The 26,708-nt window shown below is 38.8% G+C and overlaps 1 protein-coding gene across 3 annotated transcripts in view; it reads right to left on the bottom strand.

Annotated features, from left to right (window-relative positions):
- The window catches only part of RNF121 (ring finger protein 121), an 83,378-nt gene that overhangs the window by 21,627 nt on the left and 35,043 nt on the right, over positions 1-26,708 (bottom strand). The window lies entirely within an intron of this gene.

A 26,708-nucleotide genomic window follows, 5' to 3' on the forward strand; every position in this document is an offset into this window, starting at 1 on the left:
TTTAGAAGTTCAAATAGAGGGGTGCCTGGGTGGCTCAGTTGGCTGATCGTCCAATTTCAGCTCAGGTCATGATCTTATAGTCCGTGAATTCGAGCCCTGCATCGGGCTCTGTACTGACAGCTGGAAGCCTGGAGCCTGCTTCAAATTCTGTCTCTCCCTATTTCTTTGTCCCTCCCCCACTTGTGCTCTGTCTCTCTTTGTCTCTCTCTCTCAAAAATAAACATAAAAAAATAATTTAAAAAGTTCAAATAGAAACCATTAAAGAATGACTAAACATGGGCACCTGGGTGACTCAGTCAGTTAGGCATGAGATGGGCTCAGGTCATGATCTTGTCATTCCCAAGTTCAAGCCCTGCTTCAGGCTCTGTGCTGACAGCTCAGAGCCTGGAGCCTGCTTTGGATTCTGTTATCTCCCTCTCTCTCTGCCCCTCCCCCACTTGCACTCTGTCTCTGTCTCTCTCAAAAATAAACATTAAAAAATAAAAAAAAAAAAGAACGAGGGGTGCCCAGGTGGTTCAGTTGGTTAAGTGTCCGACTTTGGCTCAGGTCATGATCTCACGGTTCGTGAGTTTGAGCCCCGCGATGGGCTCTGTGCTGACAGCTCAGAGCCTGGACCCTGCTTCAGATTCTGTGTCTCTTCTCTCTCTGCCCCTCCCCTGCTCATGGTCTGTCTCTCTCTCTCTTAAAAATAAATAAACATTAAAAAAAAACTTAAAAAAATAAAAAATAAATAAAAAAGAATGAAAAACAAGGTAGAATAATACACTGAAATAACCAGAGATTTTAGAATTAAAGAGATCTAGATATGAATCTCAATACAGCTATTTACTGTATTACCTTAGGCAAGTCACTTAACCCTGATAAGTCTCAGTTTTCTGAACTGTAAAATGGGATTAACAGCATCTACTCTCAAAAGATTGTATAGGTTAAGTGAATTAATTCATGGAAAGTTCTTGGAACAAGGCCCAACAAAGTAAGCATTTAATATAGATAATGTAATAAATACAATGTAAGTATTCAATATAATAGCTCTTATATAAAAAAACAAGTAGAGTGCATAATTCATAGTAAGCATTCAGTAAATGAGAGCTCTTATTATGGCTTCACATTATCAAAACTGCATAAAGTCCACTGTCATAAGGGAGCAAAGACTGCAGTTGGCAACCAAAATAATCAACATATTGAAAGTGGTGGGGTTATAATGAGAGAGAGACAAAAGAAACAAACAAACAATAGAAAAGATCAATGAAACAAGAGCTGGTTGTTTGAATAAACCTTTAGCCAGAAACATCAAGAAAAAAAAAAGGACCCAAATAAAATCAGAAACAAAAGAAGTAACAACCGACACCACAGAAATACAAAGAACTTAAGAGACCACTACAAAAAAATTATATACCAAAAAAACTGGACAACCTAGAAAAACTGGATAAACTCCTAGAAACATACAATCTTCCCATATTGAACCTGGCACAAACAGAATGAAACCGATTACTAGTAATGAAATTGAATCAATAATCAAAAACCTACCATAAACAAAAACCAAGGACCAGATGGCTTCACAGGTGAATTCTACCATTTAAAGACAAGTTAATACCTATCTTCCTCAAACTATTTGAAAGATAAGAAAAGGAAAGAAAGCTTCCCTATGAGGCCAGCATTACCTTGATACCAAAACCATACAAAGATGCTACAAAAACCAACCAACCAACCAACCAAACAAACAAACAAAAAAAAAAAAACCTCCACCAAACAAACAAAAAAAAACCCCACCTATAGGCCAATATCCTGAATGCACACAGATGTAAAAACTCAACAAAATATTAGCAACCACATTCAACGACCAAAGGACAGTGCACCATGATCTGGTGGGACTTATTCTGGGGATACAAGGATGATTAAATATTCACAAATCATATTCCACATTAACAAAATAAAGGACAAAAATCATAGGATCATCTCAATAGATGCAGAAAAAGCATGTGACAAAATTCAATACCCATTCATGATAAAAACTCAACAAAGTGGGGATACAGAAAACATACCTCAACATAGTAAAGGCCATATATGACAAACCCACAGCCAACATCATACTCAATGGTGAAAAAACAAAAGCTTTTTCTCTAAAATCAGGAACACGACAAGAATATCCACTCTTGCCACTTTTATTCAACATAGTACTTGAAGTCCTAGCCATAGCTATCAGACAAGAAAAAGAAATAGAAGGCATCTAGATTGGTAAGGAAGAAGTTAAACCAACACTATTTGTAGATGACATGATAGTATACATAAAAAACTGTTAGAAGTAATATATGAATTCAGTAAAGTTTCAGGATGAAAATTAAATATACAGAAATCTGTTGCCTTTCTATATACTAGTAATGAAGAAGAAAGAGAAAATAAGAAAAAATTCCATTTACAATTGCACCAAAAGAATAAAATACCTAGGAATAAATTTATTTAAGGAGGTGAAATACCTGTACTATGAAAACTATAAGACACTGATGAAAGAAACTGAAGACAACACAAATGGGAAAATATTCCATGCTCATAGATTGAAAGAATATTGTTAAAATGTCCATACAAACCAAAGCAATCTACAGATTCAACATAATCTGTATCAAAACACCAATAGCATTTTTCACAAAACTAGAATGCAAAGACACCAAATAGCCAAAATAAAATTTGTATGGAATTGCAAAGACATCAAATAGCCAAAGCAATCTTGAGAAAGAAAAACAAAGCTGGAGGCTTCACAATCCCAGGTTTCAAGATATACTATAAAGCTACAGTAATCAAAACAGTATGGTAGTGGCACAAAAACAAACACATAAATTGTTCCAATTTCAGTATATGTGCTCCTGAAGCAAGCACAGCAGACACATAAATCAACAGAACAAAAGAAAGAGTACAGAAATAAACCCATGCTTGTATAGTCAATTAATCTATGACAAAGAAGGCAAGAATATTCAATGGGGTGAAGACAGTCTTTTCAATATTTGGTGCTGGGTATCCAAAGGATACAGGTGTGCTGTTTTGAAGGGGCACATGCACCCCAATGTTTATAGCAGCACTACTGACTACAGCCAAAGTATGGAAAGAGCCCAAATGCCAATCGACAGATGAATGGATAAAGAAAATGTGGTATATATACACAATGGAGTACTACTCAGCAATCAAAAAGAATGAAATCTTGCCATTTGCAACAACATGGATGGAACTAGAGTGTATTATGCTAAGTGAAATCAGAGAAAGACAAATATCGTGTAACTTCACTCGTGTGGAATTTAAGATAGAAAACAGATGAACATAAGGGAAGCAAAAATAATATAAAAACAGGGAGTGGGACAAAACATAAGAGACTCTTATAGAGAACAAACAGGTTGTGGGGTGGGGGATGGGCTAAATGGGCAAGGGTCATTAAGGAGGGCACTTGTTGGGATGAGCACTGGGTGTTACACATAGGGGATGAATCACTGGATTCTACTCCTGAAATCATTATTGCACTATAGGCTAACTAACTTGGATGTAAATTAAAAAAAAAAAAAAAAAAAAAGCTGGGGGGAGGTGCCTGGGTGGCTCAGCTGGTTAAGCATCAAACTTCGGCTCAGGTCATGATCTCACAGTTTGTGAGTTCAAGCCTTGTGTCAGGCTCTGTGCTGACAGCTCAGAGCCTAGAGCTTGCCTCAGATTCTGTGCCTCCCTCTCTCTCTGCCCTCCCCTGCTCACACTCTGTCTCTCTCTCTCTCAGAAATAAACATTAAAATTTTTTTTTTAAATAACCAAATATGAAAAAAATTGGTGCTGGGAAAACTGGACAGCTTACATGCAAAAGAATGAATGAAACTGGACCATTTTCTTATACCATACACAAAAATAAACTCAAAATGGATTAAAGACCTACATGTGAGAATTGAAACCATAAACCTCCTACAAGAAAACACAGACAGTAACTTCTCTGACATCAACCTCAGAAATGTTTTTCTACATATGTCTCGTCAGCCAAGAGAAACAAAAGCAAAATTAAACTATTTAGACTACATCAAAATAGAAAACTTCTGTACAGCAAATAAAACCATCAATAAAATGAAAAGGCAACCTACTGAAAGGGAGAGGGAATTTGCAAATGACATATCTGATAAGGGGCTAATATTCAAAATACACAAAGCACTTATACAACTCAACAGCAAAAAAACAATCTGATTAGAAATGGACAGAAGGGGCACCTGGGTGGCTCAGTCAGTTAAACATCAGACTCTTGGTTTTGGCTCAGGTCATGATCTCACAGTTTGTGAGTTTGAGCCCTGCTTCATGCTCTGCGCTGACAGCACAGCACAGAGCCTGCTTGGGACTAACTCTCTCACTCTCTCTGTCTCTCACTCTCTCTGCCCCTCCCCCTCTCTCAAAATAAATAAATAAATAAACATTTAAATAAATTAAAGAAAGAGAGAAAGAAAGAAGAGGAGGCGCCTGGGTAGCTCAGTCGGTTAAGCATCTGACTTTGGCTCAGGTCATGATCTCATGGTTCGTGAGTTTGAGTCACGCATCGGGTGAGCTTGAGCCCCGCTTCGGGTAAGCCCCACCCCACTCTCTCTCTCTCTCCCTCTCTGCCCCTCACTCTCTTGCCCCCCCCCCAAAATAGAAAAGAAAAGGAAAAGGAACCCTCTTACAACTGTTGGTGGAATATAAATTGGTGCAGCCACTGTTAAAAACAGGATGGAGGTTCCTCAAAAAATTCAAAATAGAAATACCAGTAATTCCACTCCTAGATATTTACCCAAAAAACCCCAAAACACTAATTTGAAAAGATATCTGCACCCCTATGTTTAGTGCAGGAGTACTTACAGTAGCCAAGATATGGAAGCAACCCAAGTGTTCACTGGTAGAATGGATAAAGAAGATGTGGTGTATATATATCTTTTTATCTATACCTATATCTATATCTATATAGATATAGATATGTGTGTGTGTATATATATATACATATACATACATATACACAATGGAATATTATTCAGCCATAAAAAGGGAGATCTTGGGGCACATGGGTGGCTCAGGTGGTTAAGCTTCTGACTCTTGATTTCGGCTCAGATCATAATCTCAGAGTCTTGCGACTGAGCCCTGAGTCGGCCTGTGAGCTGGGCACGGAGCCTGCTTAAGATTCTATCTCCCTCTACTGCTCGTGCTGTCTCTCTCAAAAAAAACCAAAAAAACAAAAAACAAAAAACAAAAAAAATGGGGGAGGGGGATCTTGCCATTTGTGACAACATGGATACACCTAGAGGGTATTATGCTAAGCGAACTCAAACACAGAAAGACAAATACCATATGATTTCACTTATATATAGAATCAAAACAAAACAAAACAAAAAAAAAAACAAAACAAATGAACAAACAAAAAGCAGAAACAGACTCAAACAGAGAGAACCAACTGAAGACTGCCAGGGGGGAAGGAGATAGGGGGATGGGCAAATGGATGAAGGCGAGTAGGAGATACAGAATTCCAATTATGGAATGAGTCACAGGGATAAAAGGTACACCATATGGAATATAGTCAATGGTATTGTAATAGTGTTGTATGGTGATAGATGGATACTACGCTCACACTTGTAGCGAGCATAGCGTAACATATAGACTTGTGGAATCACTATGTTGTACAACCTGAAACTGATGTAAAGTATGTGTCAACTTATATACTTCAATAAACAATATTTTAAAAATCACCAAAACCTCCAGGGGGAAAACAAGTGGTAGGGTCATAGCAATTTCTTTATAATTCTTAATTTTCCTTTCCAGGAAAAATAAATTATCTAAAAACATAAACCAAGGATTTGAGGCTACTTTCAGGTACCTGGACACTCTCTGGGAAGCCTGAAAGCCAGATTCTGTTCAGGGCCTAGACAGCAGTACCTGATAAGCGGCAAAGCAAAGCAGCTGAGTAAACAGAATAGCCTCCCATGACAAAACTGTTAGGTTACAATTTTGCCTAGTTGATTTCTACTATAGTATTTATTAGCATTTTGCTTAATTTAATAAGTAAACTGAAGCTTCTTCATTAAGGAAGGCATTTTTAGTGGCAGCTTGGCAATATGTAAATGATGGAGTTACCCAAGATTTTCAGAACACTGTCAGGGACTCTGGTGCCACCTGCTGGCAATACTTTACACAGACACATTAGGTTAAATCATTTGTTCAAGTGCACGAAGTAATGGAAAGCTTTTGCCCCTAATTTCTCTTCCAGGATTTGGGATAATGAGACAAATACATGAATTGAGCAGCCATCAAGCACAATCAGCAAAGCATCAATTACTAACATGAGAGTTCAGCGGAAAGATGTAGCACTGTGGGCAAGAGCCATCAGGAAGACTGCCTGGAAGAGGCAGAGCTCTTGTCTAGTTCTGAAGGGGCTTGGAGTTGACCAGCTGGAGGGGAAAACTGAAAGCCATTTACTTTTCTTTCCCTGAGTCTACAAATACAAAATTGAAGTGAAGACTAACCTGAAACCTATTCATTGATCCATTCTGCAAACATTTACTGAGGGACAATCCCAGCTTCTCCAATCTGGAAAATAAGAATAGCTCTATCTCACCTATCTCTCCACAAGGCTATACAGTTGAAATGCTGATGTTAGATGCTAACAATAAGAGCTAGATGACATTTTGGGAAAGCAAGCTGGTGCAGCCACTCTAGAAAACAATATGGAGGTTCCTCAAAAAACTAAAAACAGAACTACCCTACGATCCAGCAATTGCACTACTAGGCATTTATCCAAGGGATACAGGTGTGCTGTTTCGAAGCGGCACATGCACTCCCATGTTTACAGCAGCGCTATTAACAATAGCCCAAGTATGGAAAAAGCCCAAATGTCCATTGATGGATGAATGGATAAAGAAAATGTGGTGTGTACACACACACACACACACACACACACACACACACACACACACAGTATTACTCGGCAATCCAAAAGAATGAAATCTTGCCATTTGCAACTACGTGCATGGAACTGGAGGGTATTATGCTAAATGAAATTAGTCAGAGAAAGACAAAAATCATATGACTTCACTCATATGAGGACTTTAAGAGACAAAACAGATGAACATAAGGGAAGGGAAGCAAAAATAATATAAAAACAGGGAGGGGGACAAAACAAGACACTCATAAATATGGAGAACAAACAGAGGGTTACAGGAGGGGGTGCGGGAGGGGGGAATGGGCTAAATGAGTAAGGGGCACTAAGGAAAATTCCTTGAATTCTGAAACTCCTGAAATCATTGTTGCACTATATGCTAACTAATTTGGATGTAAATTAAAAAAAAAAAAAGAGCTAGATGATATTTAAATGGACTTTTAGATTTTTTTCATCTCAGAAGCTATAATTCATGAAAAATCAGAAAGGAGCCCCCAGATCAATCCTCCCCTGGGCACCAGCTGCCTTTCCAATCTTCTCATGCGTGGTGCTTTTGGCTTTCGGGATTCTTTTTTTTTTTTTTTTTAATGTTTTTATTTATTTTTGAGACAGGGAGAGACAGAGCATGAACAGGGGAGGGTCAGAGAGAGGGAGACACAGAATCTGAAACAGGCTCCAGGCTCTGAGCTGTCAGCACAGAGCCCGACGCGGGGCTCGAACTCACTGACCGCGAGATCGTGACCTGAGCCGAAGTCGGCCGCTTAACCGACTGAGCCACCCAGGCGCCCCGGCTTTTGGGATTCTTATCACTTCTGTATTTCCCTATGTTGTGGGGGTAGTGATTACCTACCATGCTTGGCTGAAAAGGAATATAAAGAATGAATTGAAAACTACATAGCCAGCTAGTACAGCAAAGCACGAGACTCACAGCTAACAGAACAATCAGCTTGAAAAAAATGCTGATAAATGGAGAGAGGTCAACTGGAGGAAGGTGTCTGGGATATGCTTCACAGCTCTGATCAATAATTTCATGAATGATTTGGATGAAAATGCAAAGGACCTGCTTACCAAACTGTGGACAGCATAACGTTTAAGAGCTGGGAAGAACAAGATAGTGAACATGGAAGAAACAAGCAAGGTCCAAAATGAATAAAGCTTGTTTCTAGAGTTCTTCTAGCTCTAAGATTCTAAGGGCTAATAAGTCAAAATGAAGAACAAAAACCATATAATGAAACCGAACCAACTACCAAGTATAGGATGGAAAAGGAATGGCTTAATAGCAGTTCATGTGGAACAGATCTAGGGGTTTCAGTTGACCACAAATTGCCAGGGAATATATGCCAAAAGGGCTGCTGCCAAAAAAGCCAAGGCAACCTTACGCTTTTTAACTAGGAGTATGTCCAGAATGAACGAGGCAGCAAGCAACTCTACTGTTCTCTGCTCTGTCAAAGCATCCTTAGGGCCCTGGGATTTTAGGTCTTGAGACCACAATGTACAAAGAATAAAACAAAGAAAAGTGGCCATAAGGGAGCAGCCAGGATTACAAATTTGGTCTAGAAACCAAATTACATAAAGACCAGCTGAAAGCCTAGGATAACAGGCCTGGAGAACTACAGGAAGGCACAGCTATTACTTTCAGTTATCTGAAGACTGTCCAGAGGCCCAGTAAGCTCAAATATTCAGTGTAGTTCTGTGATCAAGTAGGACTCCACACATTGCTAGAATACTCTACAGGGCAGAAACTTAGTTGGCAGTTGCCTCCTACCACAGCCCTGGCACAGTCAACCTTACCACATGAGGCAGACCATTCCATTGCTAATAGATGTGCTAGATAGTTCTTCCCTGATACCAACCTGAAAAATCTGCCTTTGTGTACCTTCTGCCTCTGGGTCCAACTCTTGTCCTTTAGAGTGCCACGCAGTACATTTACTTCCTGTTTCTTTCTTTCTTTTTTTTTTTTAAGTAGGTTTCACAAACAGGGCAGAGTCCAACACAGGGCCTGAACTCATAACCCTGAGATCAAGACCTGAGCTAAGATCAACGCCTAACCAACTGAGCCACCCAGGCGCCCGCCCTACTTCCTATTTCTTACAACTACTCTTCTAATAACTAAAATTTCATCTTTTCCCCCAAGTCTTCTTCTCTCCCACCAAGAGTCAGTCAAGCAGTAACTTAACACTTACTGAGCGCTTACTGTACACCATGCTAAGTAAGGACTGCAGAATCCAGAGATAAAAAACAAAACTTCCTCAAGAACTTAAATCTACTGAGGAGAAAAAAACAATTATAATGCAGTATGATAAGTGCTATAATGCATTAAGCCCTGGTGGCCAAGAAAGTAGAGGAGAAGCTTTCACTCAACATGGGGGAACCAAGGAAGTCTTCCTGAAGAAAGCAACCTTGGATCTCTGTCCTAATGGCCTAGTAGGTGTAAGTAGAGAAAGGCATCATGATGAGTGTTCCAAGATAAGGAAACGTGGTATATTTGAGAAAATACAACTAACGTTTGAGGGAGGTGTGAGAAATGAGCCTAAAGATTAGGCAAGGCTCAGAGAAAGCTGATGTATGCATCACACTTAGGAAGTTTTTATTACAGTCGGAGACGGAAAGTTTTTCCTTCTCATAGAAAGCGGATTAGCACCACCCTTCCCCATCTTAGTCCACATTCTCTAGCCACATTGTACTCACCCTCTTAATGTGTTGGTCTGATAAAAATCTATAGTACTTTAAAAAAAACTTTTAACATTTACTTTTGAGAGACAGAGAGAGGCAGAGTATGAGCAGGGGAGGGACAGAAAGAGAGGGAGACACAAAATTCGAAGCAGGCTGCAGGCTCCAAGCTGTCAGCACAGAGCCTGACATGTGGCCCGAACTCACAAACCTGATCATGACCTGAGCAAGATCATGACCTGAGCCGAAGTTGGATGCTCAACAGACTGAGCTACCCAGGCGCCCCAAATCTATAGTACTTTAAAGATTTCTATGTAGGAGATTTTGCCACTCCTCCATCCCAGGAGGGAATAGCAGTTCAGGGGATAGGAGTTTGAAAAGATACTGTGTTTAGTAATAGAGATGATGAAAGCTTCTCCTTGGAGATCTTTAAAAATAGGATAGATACTTTTCCAGGCATAAACTTACTCCTTCCCCTGACCTCCCTGAGGGAGCTAAGGACTAAGTAATATTAGACTCTGAACAGATGATGAAAACTGAGCTAGAGAGAAGCCAAAAAGCAAGCTGGGCCTGGGCTAGGTTTCCAGTCCCGATCTTCTGTCTCCCAAGTCCTGCCTCCCTGATACCATTCACTTCTGAGTTTGTGATAAAACGCTGGAAAGGCTGAGGAGGCAATATGATGTAGCCAGTAAAGGGGATGGGGAAGGATGGATTTGGGCAAAAGGGAAAAATCAAGGAAAAATCAAGGGAGTTAAAAACAGAAATGACCATGGCAGAAACTGACAATTTGCTGAAGTTTTTGAGAAACTTCAAAAATTGGCTGAGTCCTCTCATGAAAAGAGTGCTTAACCAAGAATAAGATTTTGGTTTTATATCCAGCTCCCCAATTTAATGGTTATGTGCTCCTGGCAAATCTCTTCAGGATTTTACCCTCTGGTTTACTAATCTGAAAAAGGGAGATATATCCCTGTCCTCACTATCATATAAAGCTGTCATGAGGTTACAATGAGATATCAGATGAGAAAAGTATTTTTTAAAATACCAACAAATTGAAACTATACGCAGCTTAAGGTAGTATTACTACTGCTGCTGTTATAGAAAAGAACAGTACTCTGACATTGAAATACAGAGAACAGTAGGACTTTTTGTTCCCAAATAGCAGGTAATTTTGACGAAGTTTTTCTTCTTTTAACTTAAAGGATGGACTTGAACTCCTAAGTTACAAGGAGATGTTTGATACTTTTCACAGTGAAACCAGTCGACTGGCATACTTGCTCATAATCAGCCTAATGACTGGCGACATCCATGCTGCTCTAGGACAGCGCTTCTCATAAGGGGTGAATTTCCTCCCCAGGTGACATTTGGCAAAGTCTGGAGACATTTTTGATTGTCATTATTGGGGGAGGAAATGCCAGTGGCATCTAGTAGGTAGAGGCCAGGCATGCTGCTAAACATCCTACAGTGCACATGACAGTCCCCACAAAATAAAGAATCATCTGGCCCAAAATGTGAATAATTTCCCTATTGAGAGACCTGGTCTAGGAGAACAGAGCTAGTGTTTTTCCACTCCATGGTCATGTGTGCCCACTGAAAGGGTGGGCTGCCAACTAGCACTAGTGAAGAACAGAATATTTCATTCATTTGAGAGAAACAGAGACTTATCAATTAATTCCATCATTCCTCAACACGCCATAAGAACCATTTTTTTTTTTTTTTTTTTAAAAGCTCTGACAGCTAAGCTCAAACAGTTCATGTTTCTACGTCCCTCTCCTTTACACAACATTCTCTGGGGAGTTGTTCTGATTCTTTTTTATTCCCATTCTTTGTCCCACAAACATTCTAATGTGTTTAACATGTTTATTTTTTTGTTCTTACAAACTATTTTTTGTGCATGTCTTTTGATTAGTTGGCACTAATAAATTTGTTTCTGTTTGTTACATTTTCCACTCAGTACTCTGCTTTTAAGATCCACAAGCCCTTAAGGGTAAATCTTATGTGCTGCAAGGCAGCATCATGATTTGGATCCACCACATTTTACCTTTTTATTCAGACACATATACCCAGATTGCCTCCAACTCTTCAATTAACTGCCATAATTAACATTTAAATGAACCCCTTCTCACGTGTCCCTTGAGGCTATGCCACAGGTAGGTATATATTCCAGCTGACTGAATAGTGCCACGGTGCTCCCCAGAATGCCTGCCCTAGTCTTCAGACCTATAAAGAACACACAAAAGTTCCTAAAGTCTCTGATACCTGCCAATAGTTGGACATATCCAGCTTTCTAGTTTTTAGCCAATCTAATAGGTGTACAGTGATATCTCACTGTTGTTTTAACACATGTTTTTCTAATTACTAAGGACCTAAATGTGAGACCTGAAAACCATAATACTCCTAAAAAACAAAAACAAAAACAAAAACAAAACATAGATAGTAATCTCTTAGACATCAGCTTTAGCAACATTTTTCTAGATATGTCTCCTCAGGCAAGGAAGCAAGAGCAAAAATAAACTCTTTGGGCTACAACAAAATAAAAAGGTTTTACACAGCAAAGGAAACCATCAACAAAATGAAAAGGCAACTTATTATATGGGAAAAGATATTTCCAAATGATATATCTGATAAGGGGTTAATACCCAAGATATATAAAGAACGTATACAGCTCAACACAGAGGAGGAGGGGGAGGGGGAGAATAAAGTAATCTGATTAAAAATGGGCAGAAGACCCAAACAGACATTTTTCCCAAGAAGACATACAGATGGCCAACAAGTACACGAAAAGATGTTCAACATCACTAGTCATCAGGGAAATGCAAATCAAAACCAAAGTGAGATATCACCTCACACAGTCAGAATGGCTAGTATCAAAAAGAAATAACAAGGAATGTGAAAAAAAAAAAAAGGGAAGCCTGGTGCACTGTAACTAGGTGCAGCCACTGTGGAAAACAGTGTGGAGGGTCCTAAAATAATTTAAAATAGAAATACCACATGATCCAGTGATTCCACTATTGGTTTCTCACCCACCCACCCCCTAAAAAAGAAACCAGTAATTTGAAAAGATAAGTGCAACATCTAAGTTTATTGCAGCATTATTCACAGCAGTTAAGATATGGAAGCAACTTAAGTGTCCAGTGATAGACAAATGAATAAAGGAGATGCACTGTGTGGTGTGTGTTTAATATTATGCAGCCATTCAAAAATAATGAACCCTTACCATTTGTGACAACATGGATGGACCTTGAGGGTATCATGCTTAGTGAAATAAGTCAGAGAAAGACAAATACCATATAATTTCACTTATATGTGGAATCTAAAAAAACAAAACAAATGAACAAACAAAAAAGAAAGAGACTCATAAATAATAAATACAGAGAATAAACTGGTGGTTGCCAGAGGAGAGAAGAATGGGGGGATGGGTAAAATAGATGAAGGGGATTAACAGGTACAAACTTTCAGTTATAAAAATAAATAAGTCAGGAGATTGAAAAGTAGAACAGGGGCACCTGGGTGGCTCAGTCGTTTAATGGGCCAACTCTCGATTTTGCTAAGGTCATGATCTCACAGTTCTGGAACTGAGCTCCATGTCAGGCTCTCTGATGACAACACGGAGCCTGGTTAGGATTCTCTCTCTCTCTCTCTCTCTCTCTCTCTCTCTCTCTCTCCCTCCCTCCCTCCCTCTCCCTCTCCCTCTCCCTCTTTCTGCTCCTCCCCATCTTGCACACATGCTCTGTCTCTCTTTCTCTCTCTCAAAATATATAAATAAACTTAGAGGCACCTGGGTAGCTCAGTCAGTTAAGCGACTGACTCCTGCTTTCGGCTAGGGTCGTGATTTCACAGTTTGTGAGATCAAGCCCCACATCAGGCTCTGTGCTGACAGTGTGGAGCCTCCTTGGGATTCACTGTCTCCCCCTCTCTGCCCCTCCCCCACTTGCATGCTTGCTCTCTCTCTCTCTCTCTTTCTCTCTCTCAAAATAAACATTTATAAATAAATAAATAAAAGTACAACACAGGGAATACAGTTAATAAGATTGTAATAATGTTGTATGGTGACACTTACTAAATATACTTATCATGATAAGCACTGTGTAATGTATGCAATTGTCGAATGACTATGTTGAACACCTGAAAATAATATAACATTCTGTATCAACCATACTTCAATAAAAATTTTAAGGTAATTGAAATATCAAATATAAAAACTAGTCAATAATACGAACAATTGATAGAAGAAACCAAATGACTAGTAAGAAAAAAACACTCAACCTCACTAATAAAGAAATGATTAATTAGATATTTTTACCCTATTAGATTGACAAAGATTATTAAAAATACTGATGATTCCCTATATTCTCTTTAATACTGGGTAACAGCACCATTAACTTCTATTGGTGGGACTGTAAATTGCTATAACTTTTTGGGAAGGCAATCCAACAAGATCCATTAATAATTAAAATGTGTCTATCTTTTGACTAGGCAATTCCATTTCTAGGAATTCATTTTCAGAAATGCTTACACAGCTATGCATATTATATATGTAAAAAGTTTATCATGTATATTGTTATATACGTAAGATACATATGTAAGATAAAATGTATATGTAATAAGTGAATTGTAACTGTGATAAACTTAATTAAAAGGTGTCTATCAGCAGAGGTAGGTTAAAATTTTTTTAAAAATCTATTTAAAAGAGGGCTACCTGGGTGGTTCAGTCGGTTGAGCTCCAGACTTTGGCTCAGGTCATGATCTCACAGTTTGTGAGTTCACGCCCCACATCGGGCTCACTACTGTCAGTGCATAGACCACTTCAGATTCTCTGTTCCCCTCTCTCTCTGCCCCTCCTCCACTTGCGCTCCCTCTCTCAAAAATAAATAAACATAAAAAAAAAAAAAACTATTTAAAAGAATACTATCAGCCTGGGTAGCTCAGTTGGTTGAGTGCCCGACTTTGGCTCAGGTCATTATCTCGTGGTTCGTAAGTTGAAGCCCCACATTGGGCTCTGTGCTGACAGCTCAGAGCCTGGAGCCTGCTTCAGATTCTCTGTCTTTGTCTCTCTCTGCTCCTCCCCTGCTCACACTGTCTTTCTCGCTCTCTCAAAAATAAACATTAAAAAAAATTTTTTTAATTGCCTGTCTTAAAAAAAAAAAAGAATACCATGCATTACTAATTTAAGTGGATGACATGCTAATATAGATAGGTATTTGAGAGACAGTATTAGGTGAAAATACTGCAGAACCTAATGGATGTCATAAACATTATATGCATAGAAAAAATCTATAAACATAAAGTGTTAATAGCAGTTCTCTCTGGACACTTTCGATTTCTATGTCACATATATATTGTTTGGATTTTTTATAACACGTAGAACATTTATAATCGGAACAAAACCAAAATAAAAACAGAACAAAACCTCACCCTGCCTCTAGACAGCTTGGTTTTATCCTCTAAGAACAAAACAGGCCTTCATCTTTTTTGATAATTAGATAGGATACAGATTTTACAGCTGAGAGGGAAAACTTAAAAGAAGCCCAGTCGGCTATTCCATAAAAAGAAAAATAAAATCACAAAAATCCCTTACTCAACATCCCTGACAGGAGGTTGTCTAAACCCTCCCAAAACATATAGCCTGTGGGACACCTGGGAGGCTTAGTTGGTTGAGCATACAACTCTTGATTTCAGCTCAGATCACAATCCTAGGGTTGTGGGATTGAGTCCCATGTAGGGCTCAGCATGGCGCTTGCTTAAGATTTTCTCTCTCAGGGCACCTGGGTGGCTCAGTCAGTTAAGCAGCCGACTTGGGCTCAGGTCATGATCTCAAAGTTCGTGGGTTCAAGCCCCGCATCGGGCTCTGTGCTGACAGCTCAGAGCCTGGAACCTGCTTCAGATTCTGTGTCTCCCTCTCTGCCCCTCCCCTGCTTGCACTCTGTCTCTCAAAAATGAGTTAAAAAAAAAAAAAAGTTTGGGGCGCCTGGGTGGCTCAGTCGGTTAAGCGGCCAATTTCGGCTCAGGTCATGATCTCACGGTCCATTGAGTTCGACCCCGACATCGGGCTCTGTGCTGCCAGCTCAGAGCCTGGACCCTGTTTCAGATTCTGTGTCTCCCTCTCTCTGACCCTCCCCTGTTCATGCTCTGTCTCTCCCTGTCTCAAAAATAAATAAAACGTTAAAAAAAAAAAATTAAAAAAAAAAAAGTTTAAAAAAATTAAAATAAAAAAAAAAGATTTTCTCTCCCTCTACCCCTCTCCCAACTCGCGTGCACTCTTACCACCCTCTAAAAAAAATTAAAAAAACAAAAAACAAAACAACAAAAAAAGCCCATACAGCTGCTTGTGGTAGGAAAATCATTCCTTTCTAAGACAGTTCATTTTACTGTGGAACAGCTCCCACTGCTGGAAAAAAAATTTTTTTTTAAGTAGGCTCCACACCCAAAGTGGAGCCTAATACAGAACTTGAATTCATGACCCTGAGATCAAGACCTGAACTAATAAGAGTCAGACCCTTAACCAACTGAGCCATCCAGGTGCCCCGAAAAATTTTAAATAATATTTAGCTGATATCTACATTCCTAAAAACTCATTACATAGCTTTAATCTGGGCCTTTGGAATTACATAAAATAACAACAGAAAAATATGTTAAAGCTTGAAAAGACTTTAGCAATCATGTACTCTTAACTACTCACTTTAAAGATGAAACACGGGCATGAGGAAACAGAGGCTTAGAGTAATGTGCCCATGGTCCAGTGCTAATTAACAACAGCGTTAGAAATAGATCTTATATCACCTGACTCCCACTTCAAGGCATTTTAAACTATGCCAAAATTCTATTGTTCAAAAAGCAAAAGAAGGTAACAGTTCCTAACTCATCCTATGAGGCCAGCATTACCTTGGTATCAAAGGAAGACAAACACATGAAGGGACACACACATGACAATAAAATTACAAACTAACATCCCTCACGAAGATAGAGATAAAAATTCTTAACAAAATACTAGCAAACTGAATGCTGCAGCATATGAAAAGGATTATACACCATGACCAAGTGGGATTTATACCAAGAATGCACCACATGATCTTCTCAACTGATGTAGAAAAAGGATCTGAGAAATCCAACACTCATTCATGATAAAAAACACTCAACAAACTAGAAACAGAAGGGAACTTACTCATTATGATAAAGGGCACTTACGAAATACCCACAGCTCACACATTTAAAGATTAAGGACTAAAAGCTTTCCCTCTGAAGGGCACCTGGGTGGCTCAATTAAGTATCCAACTCTTGATTTTGGTTCAGGTCATGATCTCATGGTTCACTACGCCTGACAGGGCAAAGCCTGTTTGGGATTCTCTCTCTCACTCTCTATGCCCCTCCCCTGCTCATGCACACATGCTTTCTCTTTCTCTCTCTCAAAATAAATAAATAAACATTAAAAAAAAAAAAAAAACTTTCCCTCTAAGATCAGGAAAAAGAGAAGGATGCCCATTTCACCACTGCTATTCAACATTGTACTGGAAGTTCTATCCAGAGCAATTAAGCAAGATAAGAAAAAAAAAATCCAACTGGAAAAGAAGAAGTCATATATAGAAAATCCTAACAAATCCCCAAAAAACTATTAAAATTAATAAACAAATTCAGCCAAGTTGCAAGACACAAAATCAACACACAACACACAACAGCCAGCTATATTTCTATATATTAACAATGAATACAAAAAGAAAATTAAGAAAACAATTCCAACCACAATAGTATCCAAAACAAAATATTAGGAATACATTTAACAAAGGAGGTACAAAACTTATATGTTGGAAACCACAAAACAATGAAATTAAGGAGGATCTAAATACATAAAAAGACAATTCATAGTCACAAATGGCAATACTCCCCAAACTAATCTACAGATTCAGTTGCAATCCTTATCAAAATCACAACTCCTTTTTTGCAGAAATAGCAAAACTCATCTTAAAAATTAATAAGAAATTTCAAGGGACACAATAATCAAAACAATCTGGAAGAAGAACAAATTAAGAGGACTCACACTTCCCAATTTCAGAACTTACCAGGTTGCTATAGTAATCAAAAGTGTGGTGCTGAGACTTCCAGGGAAGATGAAATAGAAAGATCCCAAGCTCACCTCATCCCACAGATACAACTACATAAAACCCTGATCAGTGTAAATAACCCAGAATGATCCAAAGACTGGCAGAATGGACTCTCCAGAGCTACATGTAGAGAAGAGGCCACACTGAACAGGGTAGGAAGGGTGGAGACAAGGTAGGGAGCTAAATGGACCTATGGGATTATCCATTGGGATGAACAGACGCAGGGAGCCCAGAGCGGGGAGAGAAACAGATCCTCACACCAAGCACCGCAGGCATGGAGAACCTGCATAGGGAAGATGAATCCCTGTAACATTTGGTTTTGAAAATCAGAGGGTCCTACTCTCGTGAGTTCTTACAACCAGCCACACTTAACACCTGGAACTTTAAAAATCAGAGGGCTCAGCAGAGCCAGGAGGGGGATAGGAAACCGAGTCCCTGCCCTTAAAGAGACAGCACAACAAACAGCCCTGCAGAAATATAGCACAGAAGTAGCAATTTGAAAAACACCTGTGGTATACAGGAAGGAGATTTATTTATTAATCTCAGAGTACTTGCTAGAGGGCAGGGATCTTTAGGAGACTTCTTCAGGAACAAAGGAGCTTGCTGGCACCATTTCTCTCCTCCACCCTCTAGCCTAGACACATAGATACCTGCAGGAACCAGCACAGTGGCCAAAACTCACTCAACTTGCTAACTGAGGCCCCTGTCCTGTGCTCTCTTGTGGACATGCGCCTTTCAGCCAGGCCTCAGGTCTAGGTCCCCTCCCACAGCAAAACCATGTGGGCCTTGCTGGCATCTTGTACTTCACCTCATGTTCTCCTGAGGAAATGCCCCCATCCAGTACTTCCCTGGCTGGATCCCATCCCAAGCAGTGCTATAAGCTCAGCAGTGTACAAGCAGGCCCAACAAGAGTGAGCACCACTCCAAAGTGATTCCTGCCTCAGAGAGAGGGGAAGATAACTATATGTACCAGTCCAACTGCAACCCAAACAGTGGGCTGAGGGCAGACATTTGGTCTGACTGCAGGTCCCGCTTATCAACAAAAGCTTCTCAGGGGACAGCACAGAGAAAGCACCCTGCAGTTTGGTGCTACTACATCTCTGGCAAATGCTTCGTCTGACTCACCTCAAACCAAAGGCAGCCCCAGACTGGCCCACTAACACAGAGACCAAACCCTGCCCAAAACAGGCCAAGAGACCCATTGCAGACGACTGGACTAAAGACAAATGTGGCCTAGCCACAACAGTGCGGTGCATGCAACATACACTGGAGACACTCCTGAAGCAACAGGTTTTGGTGAACAGGGGACACTGCACTGCACGGTACTCCAGAACCTCTTCGTCATGAAGCCACTACTTGATCTCTTCAAGATCAAGAGATATAGCTGACTTTTCTAACACACAGAAACAGACACAGAGAGTTAGACAAAAGAAAGAGGAGACCAAAGAATATGTCTCAAATGAAAGAAAAAGACAAAATCACAGCAAAAGAGCTAAATGCAGTGGAGATAAGTAATATGTCTGATAATTTACAGTAATGGTCATAAAGATACTCATTGGACTTGAGAAAGAGTGGAGATGTCAGTGAGACCCTTAACAAAAAAATAGAAAACATAAAAAAAGAACTATTAGAGATGAAGAACTCAATAGCTGATATTAAAATATACTAGATGGAGTAAATAGTAGACTAGAGGAAACAGAAGAATGTATTAGCAACCTGGAGGAGAGAGTGTTGGAAAGCAATCAAGGTGGGCAGGAGAGTAGGAAAAAAAAAAAAAATTAACAGACTTAAGAAATTCAGCAACACCTTCAAGTATAATAACATTTTCACTCTAGGGATCTCATAGGGAGAAGAGACAGAAAAGGGGACAGAAAATTTATTTCAGCTATTTAATAATAGCTGAAAATTTCCCATACCTGGGGAAGGAACAGAAATCCAGATACAGGAGGCACAGACATCCCCCAACAAAACCAAGAGAAGAAGGTCCACAACCAAGACACATAGCAATTAAGATAGCAAAAAGTAGTGATAAAGAGAGAATTTAAAAGCACCAAGAGAAAATAGTTACATACAAGGGAAACCTAAGGCTATCAGCTGATTTTTCAGCACACACTTCGTAGGCCAGGAAGGAATGGCATGATATATTCATAGTACTGAAAGAAAGAAAGGAAAAAAAAAAAAAAACAAAAAACCTTGCAAATAAGAATATCTAGCGAGGCTATCATTCAGAATAAAATGAGAGATAAAGACTTTCCTACACAAACAAAAGTTAAAGAAACTCATCACCGCTAAACCAGCCCTACAACAAAAGTTAAAGAGGATTCTTTGAGTAGAAAGGAAAGACCATAAGAAAAAATAAGAAAAGTAGGAAACACAAAAGTAATAAAATTAATACATCTATAAAAATCAGTCAGTGGATTCACCAAATAAAAGGATATACAGTATGACACCATATACCTAAAATGTGGGGGGGAGGAGGAATAAAGAATGGGTTGAAACTTAAGCGACCATCAACTTAACTTAGACTGCTATATGCATAAGATGTTATATATAAACCTAATGGTACCACAAATCAAAAACCAATAATAGATATGCAAAAAATTAAGAGAAAGGAATCCAAGAATATCACTAAAGAAAGCCAACAAGTCATAAGAGAAAAGAACAAGAGAAGAAAGGAACAGAGAGGAAGTACAAAAACAACCATAAAACAAGTAATAAGTGTTGATGAGAATGTGGAGAAAAAGGAACCCTTGCACACTGTTGGTGGGAAGGCAAACTGGTGTAGCCACTGTGGAAAACAGTATGGAAGTTTCCCAAAAAGTTAAAAATAGAATTACTATATGATCCAGTAATTCCACCCCTGAGTATTTACCCAAAGAATACAAAACACTAATTTAAAAAGATATACCCAGGGGTGCCTGGTTGGCTCAGTCAGTTAAGTGTCTGACTCAGGGTTTTGGATCAGGTCATGGTCTCACGATTCATGGGATCAAACCCTGTGTCAGGCTCCGCACTGACAACATGAGGCCTGCTTGGGATTCTCTCTCTCCCTCTCTGCTCCTCTTCTGCTTGTGCATTTTCTCATTCTCTCTCAAAATAAATAAACTTTAAAAAAAATGGTATATGCGCCACTATGTTTATTGCAGCATTATTTACAATAGCCACATTGTGGAAGCAGCTCTAGTGTTGATCAAAAGATGAATAAAGAAGATGTGGTGTACACACACACACACACACACACACACACACACAGGAATATTACTCAACCATAAAAAAAGAATGGGACCCTGCCATTTGCAACAACATTGATGGATCTAGAGAGTATAATGCTAAGTGAGATAAGTCAGTTTTAGAATGATAAATATCATATGATTTCCTGGATATCCATATGCAAAAACATGAAGTTAGACCCTTACCTCATACTATTTACAAAAACTCAAAAGAGACCAAAGAGCTAAAAGTATAAAACTCTTCAAAAAGCACATAAAGATAAAAGCTTACTTAGTAATCTTGGATTTGGCAATGGATTCTTAGATATAACACTAAAAGCACAAGCAACAAAATAAAAAAATAGGTTTAATGGAGCACCTAGTGGCCAGTCAGTTAAGCATCCGACTTTGGCTCAAGTCATGATCTCATGGTTTGTGAGTTCAAACCCTATATTGGGCTCTATGCTGACAGCTCAGAGCCTGGAGCCTGCATCAGATTCTGTGTCTCCCCCTTTCTCCCTGCCCCTCCCTGCTTGCACTCTGTCCCTCTCTGTCTCTCTTAAAAATAAACAAAAAAATAGACTTAAGGGTGCAAACTTGGAACAAGCAGTAAATAAACCACAGAGATCTAATGCAAAGTATAATGCATATGGATAACAATATTGTAATATAATCATCAAACCTGCTAAGAGATCAACCTTATTATTTCAACCACTAAAAACAAGGATAATTACATGATGTGATAGAGATGCTAAATGTTGTTATAATAGGAATCATATTACAATAGATAAATGTATCAATTAACATGTTGAACACCTTAAATGTAACCAATATTACATGTCAAATATATTCATTCAAAAAGGAAAAATAAATAAATTGGACATCAAACTTTAAAATGTTTATGCATCAAAGGGCACTATCAAAACAGTAAAAATGCAACCCACAGAATGGGAGAAAATTTTATAAATAACATATCTAATAATGGTCTAGTATACAAACTATATAAAGAACTCTTACAACTCAATAATAAAAAGACAAAAAGGAAAAACAAAAACCCAGTTAAAAATAGGCAAAGAGATTTCTCCATGGCAGATATACATGTGGCCAATAAATACATCAAATTATCCTCAACATCATTTGTCATTAGGGAAACACAAATCAAACCACAATGAGATACTACTTCATGCCCACTGGGGTGACTATAATAAAAACGAAAAAAGAAAAAAGAAAAGAAAAGAAAAAAGAACAAGTGTTGTGAGAATGTGGAGAAACTGGTTGGCTCAGTCGGTTAAGCACTTGACTCTTGATAACTGCTCAGATCCTGATCTCACAGTTTGTGGAATTCAGCCCTGTATTGGACTCTGTGGAGTCTGCTTGGGATTCTTTACCCCTCTCTGCTCCTCCCCCACTCAAAATAAATAAATACACTTTAAAAAAAAAAAAAAAAAGAAAAGAATGTGGAGGAATTGGAACCCAATGCACTGTGGGTTAGAATGTTAAATGGTATAGCTGCTATGGAAAAACGTTTGGCAGTTCTCAAAAAGTTAAATAGTTCTACTCCAGGGTATACCCTGCACTTCTACTCCAGCAATTCTACTGCGGGGGCATACCCAAGAATTGAATACAGGTGTTCAAATAAAAGTTTATAATGAATGCTTGTAGCAACACTATTCACAATAGCCAAAGGGTAGAAAGAACCCAAATGTCTATCAAACGATGAACGGATAAACAAAATGTGGCATGCCCATACAATAGAATATTATTCAGCCATAAAAAGGAATAAAGTACTGATACTAGAACATTGTTGAACCTTGAAACTATTATGCTATATGAAAGGAACCAGACAAAAAGCTACATATTGTATAATTCCATTTGTATGAATATCCAGAATAGGCAAATACATAGAAAACAGATTAGTGGTTGCCAGGGCCTGGTGGGAGGGGGAAATAGGACGTGATTGCTTAATGGATATGGGGTTTCCTTTTGGGGTAATGCAAATGCTCTAGAACTAATAGCAGCAATGGCTGCCCAACACTGTGGATGTACTAAAAACCACTGAATTATATACTTTAAAATGGTTAGAACAGTGAATTTTGTTATATGAAATTATTCTCAACAAAAATACAATTCTATCCCTCTTCTATATGAAATAGTATCTGAAAACATTTTTATGTCTTGAGCTCTTCTCTTAGGAGTGGAAGCAACAATAGCCACTAACAACATTAGCTTTAGAGTTTACAAAACACTTTACCGTACAATTTTATATAATTTTCACAACCTATGAGGTAGCTATCACTCCAACTTAGAGATAAGAAAAACAGGCTCAGAGAGATAGAAAATCATAGAGCTAAGAAGTGAGAGAGCTAAAAAAAATAAAATAAATAAAATAAAATAAAAAAAAGAAGTGAGAGAGCTTACTACTCAAGTCAGACTGGGATGGCTCCATTTTATTAACTGCCTCCATGGCAGACAGCTCCAACTTCTGATAAGCTTGAAAAAGGACAGGAGATGTCACTGTGTACAACGTTCTTGGGCAATTTTCTTCTTCCAAAGTTAGTATTTATTTATTTATTTATTTATTTTTACTATTTTTTTAAGTTTATTTATTTTGAGAGAGAGAGAGAGTGGATGCGAGCTGGGAAGGGGCAGAGAGGGAAAGAGATTCCCAAGCAGGCTCTGCACTGTCAGCACACAGCTAAATGTGGGGCTCGAACCCACAAACCATGAGATCATGACCTGAGCTGAAATAAAAATCAGACCCTTAACCAACGGAGCCACCCAGGAACCCCCAAAGTTAGTATTTTAATTAAAGCAGTAAGAATATCCACTGTACAAAAGTTAATAAAAGTTTTTTAAAAAACAATCTAGATTACTGTGTAACAGCAGCATAAAGCAGGACATTGCAGATTTCCTTTTCTAATTTTTGAAAAATAAGGGTTTAAGTTTCTCAGTTCAAGATATTTTATTTTTTTTAATTTTTTCAATGTTTTTATTATTTTTATTTTTGAGAGAGACAGAGTGCGAGCAGGGAAGGGGCAGAGAGGGAGGAAGACACAGAATCGGAAGCAGGCTCCAGGCTCTGAGCTGTCAGCACAGAGCCTGATGCAGGGCTTGAACTCACAAACCGCGAGATCATGACCTGAGCCAAAATCAGATGCTTAACTGACTGAGCCACCCAGGCACCCCCAAGATGTTTTATAATGTTAGCAGGTCGCTCACCAGTGACGTTCAGTTTACAAGGTATGGCAGTAATGAGATAACTATGCATGTTCCTTATACAAATGACTTCGTTAAATTAGTCACATTGCCTTTAAGGATTAACTAATGAATGACATCAGTGGTTTTCTAACACTGGTGAGTCCTATGTTTGTTCCTGAGAAGCAGAGAGTTACCCAACCCTGTATCAAGCAGAGCAGCCTCTTAATTGTTTTCTATACTGGGTTGTTCCTTAAGATATTATTTGAAGACAGGATTCCACAGCTTTTAAAAAAAAGTACTTACTGAAAACCACTATAGTACATACATGTATTCTCACTTCCTTTAGAGGTTTTCAAAAATCTCTGCAGATTAGCCAGCATTATATAATTAAGATTATCTTTAAATAGCAGCATAGAAATACCAAGGGGGTTTTCATTCTACACTTAGTTTATGAGTGGTCTTATTTTTCCCGGCTCATTTCAACCATCTTGGTAATCCCCATTTTATAGAGAAGGCACTATAATCATACACTGACAAACAAGTGACTTGTCTCAGGTATCAGGGCAAAGTATGACCAGTGTCTAGACATGGAGCCACACCTAGGTGGCTTAGCCTGCTGGATGGTCTCCAGTTCAAAAAGCCTTGGTGTCATGTGGTCACTTAATGCACTGTGACCTGAAGGTACAGATGTCTCTATTTGTGGTACATGTAACACTTGAGCTGGCTATAGGCCAGTAAGGTTCAGAACCTGTGTCTGTTCAAGGGCAAAGATTAGCCTCTCTTCCTTCTATGCTCTAGGTGACCCCTCAGTTCCCTGGTTGCTTTTTGCTTCAAGCAACCTATAGTACAGCAGAAATTATGAAACAGGAAATAAAAGACCTGGATTGAAATCCTGGCTCTATTAGTATTCCCTTCATGCGTCAATTCTCTGGGCCTCAGTTTGTTCATGGTACTTACCTTATGGGCTATTAGGAGGATTAAATGAGATAGAGCAGTTCATATCATGTGAGCTACAGACCCCTGGGCATGTCTGGCCATATTACCAGAGGTATGAAAAAGCATATAATTGAGCAAAAGAACCATTAGGTATTAAGATTAAAAACCCTGGAGTAAAATTGTTTGGGTTCAAATAATGGTTTTATCACTAGATCAAGTTACTTAGCCTTTGTCTCAGTTCCTCATTTGTAAATGGAGAAAAAATTACCTTACTGAATTATTATGGGGATTAGCTAAATCTATGCACCTAAAATACTTAGAATGTGGCTGGCATAGTAAGAATTCAATAAATACTAGCTATTGTTACTATTATATATGTGATTGTATATTCTTTACAAAGTATTATCATATGGGTGTTTGCCAAGTTTTTATGTTAAAAAAGGGTTGCCCATGAAAAGATTACAAACTTCTAAGAAAAAAATCCAGTACACTACACCTGCCATGTCCTAATCCACAGTAGTTAAATCTATGATTTTAATCTTTTCAAACTTATTGAGACTTGTTTTGTGGTGTAACATCTGTCCTATCCTGTAGTACAGTCAATGTGCCCTTGAGAAGAGTATGTATTCTGCTGTTGCTGGTTAGAGTGTGCCCTTTGGGTCTCTTAGGTCTAATTAGTTTTTAATGCTGCTCAAGTCCACTATTAAGTATTGATATTCTATTTGGTTGCTCTTTCCATTACCAAAAGTAAGGTACTGAACTCTTCAACAACTATTGTACAACTGTCCATCTCTCCCTTCAATTCTGTCAATTTTTGCTTCACATATGTTGGGGCTCCTTTGTTAGGTATGTATGTGTTTATAATTATTGTATCTTCTTGTTGGATTGAACCTTTTATCGATATATAATGTCTTCTATGTCTTGTAAATTTTTTTGATTTAAAGTCTGTTGGTCTGATATTTAATAGCCACCCCAGCTCTCTTTTGATTATCATGTGCATGGAATATCTTTCTCCATCCCTTTACGTTTAATATCTGTGTCTTATGAGTCTCTCATGGTTAGTTTTTTTTTTTAATGTTTATTTATTTATTTTTTGAGAAAGAGAAAGAGAGAGGGAGGTAGGGAGGGAGAGGAAGAGAAAACACAAGCGGGGCAGGGGCAGAGAGAGAGGAAGACACAGAATCTGAAGCAGGCTCCAGGTTCTGAGTTGTCAGTGCAGAGCCTGACCCGGGGCTCAAACTCACAAACTGTGAGATCATGACCTGAGCCGAAGTTGGACGCTTAACCGACCGAGCCACCCAGGCACCCGGTTTGTTTTTGTTTTTGTTTTTTTTAAGTTTATTTATTTATTTTGAGAGAGAGATAGCATGCACATATGAGCAGGGGAGGGGCAGAGGGAGAGGGAGAGAGAGAGAATCCTAAGCAGGCTCTGCACTGTAAGCACAGAGCCTGATGTAGGGCTCAATCTCACAATGAGATCATGACCTGAGCCAAAATCAAACGTCGGACACATAATTGACTCTTATTATACCACCCAGGCACCCCTCTCATGGGGTTTTTAAACCAGTCTGCCAATCTCTGCCTTTTAATAGAAGAATTTAAACCATTTAAAGTAATTACCAATAAGGGAGGGTTTCCTTCTGCCATTCAGCTATACATTTTCTATATGTTTTACATGTTTTGTTCTTCATTTCC

Source organism: Panthera tigris, chromosome D1 (assembly GCF_018350195.1).
Source record: "Panthera tigris isolate Pti1 chromosome D1, P.tigris_Pti1_mat1.1, whole genome shotgun sequence".
Lineage (NCBI taxonomy): Eukaryota > Metazoa > Chordata > Mammalia > Carnivora > Felidae > Panthera > Panthera tigris.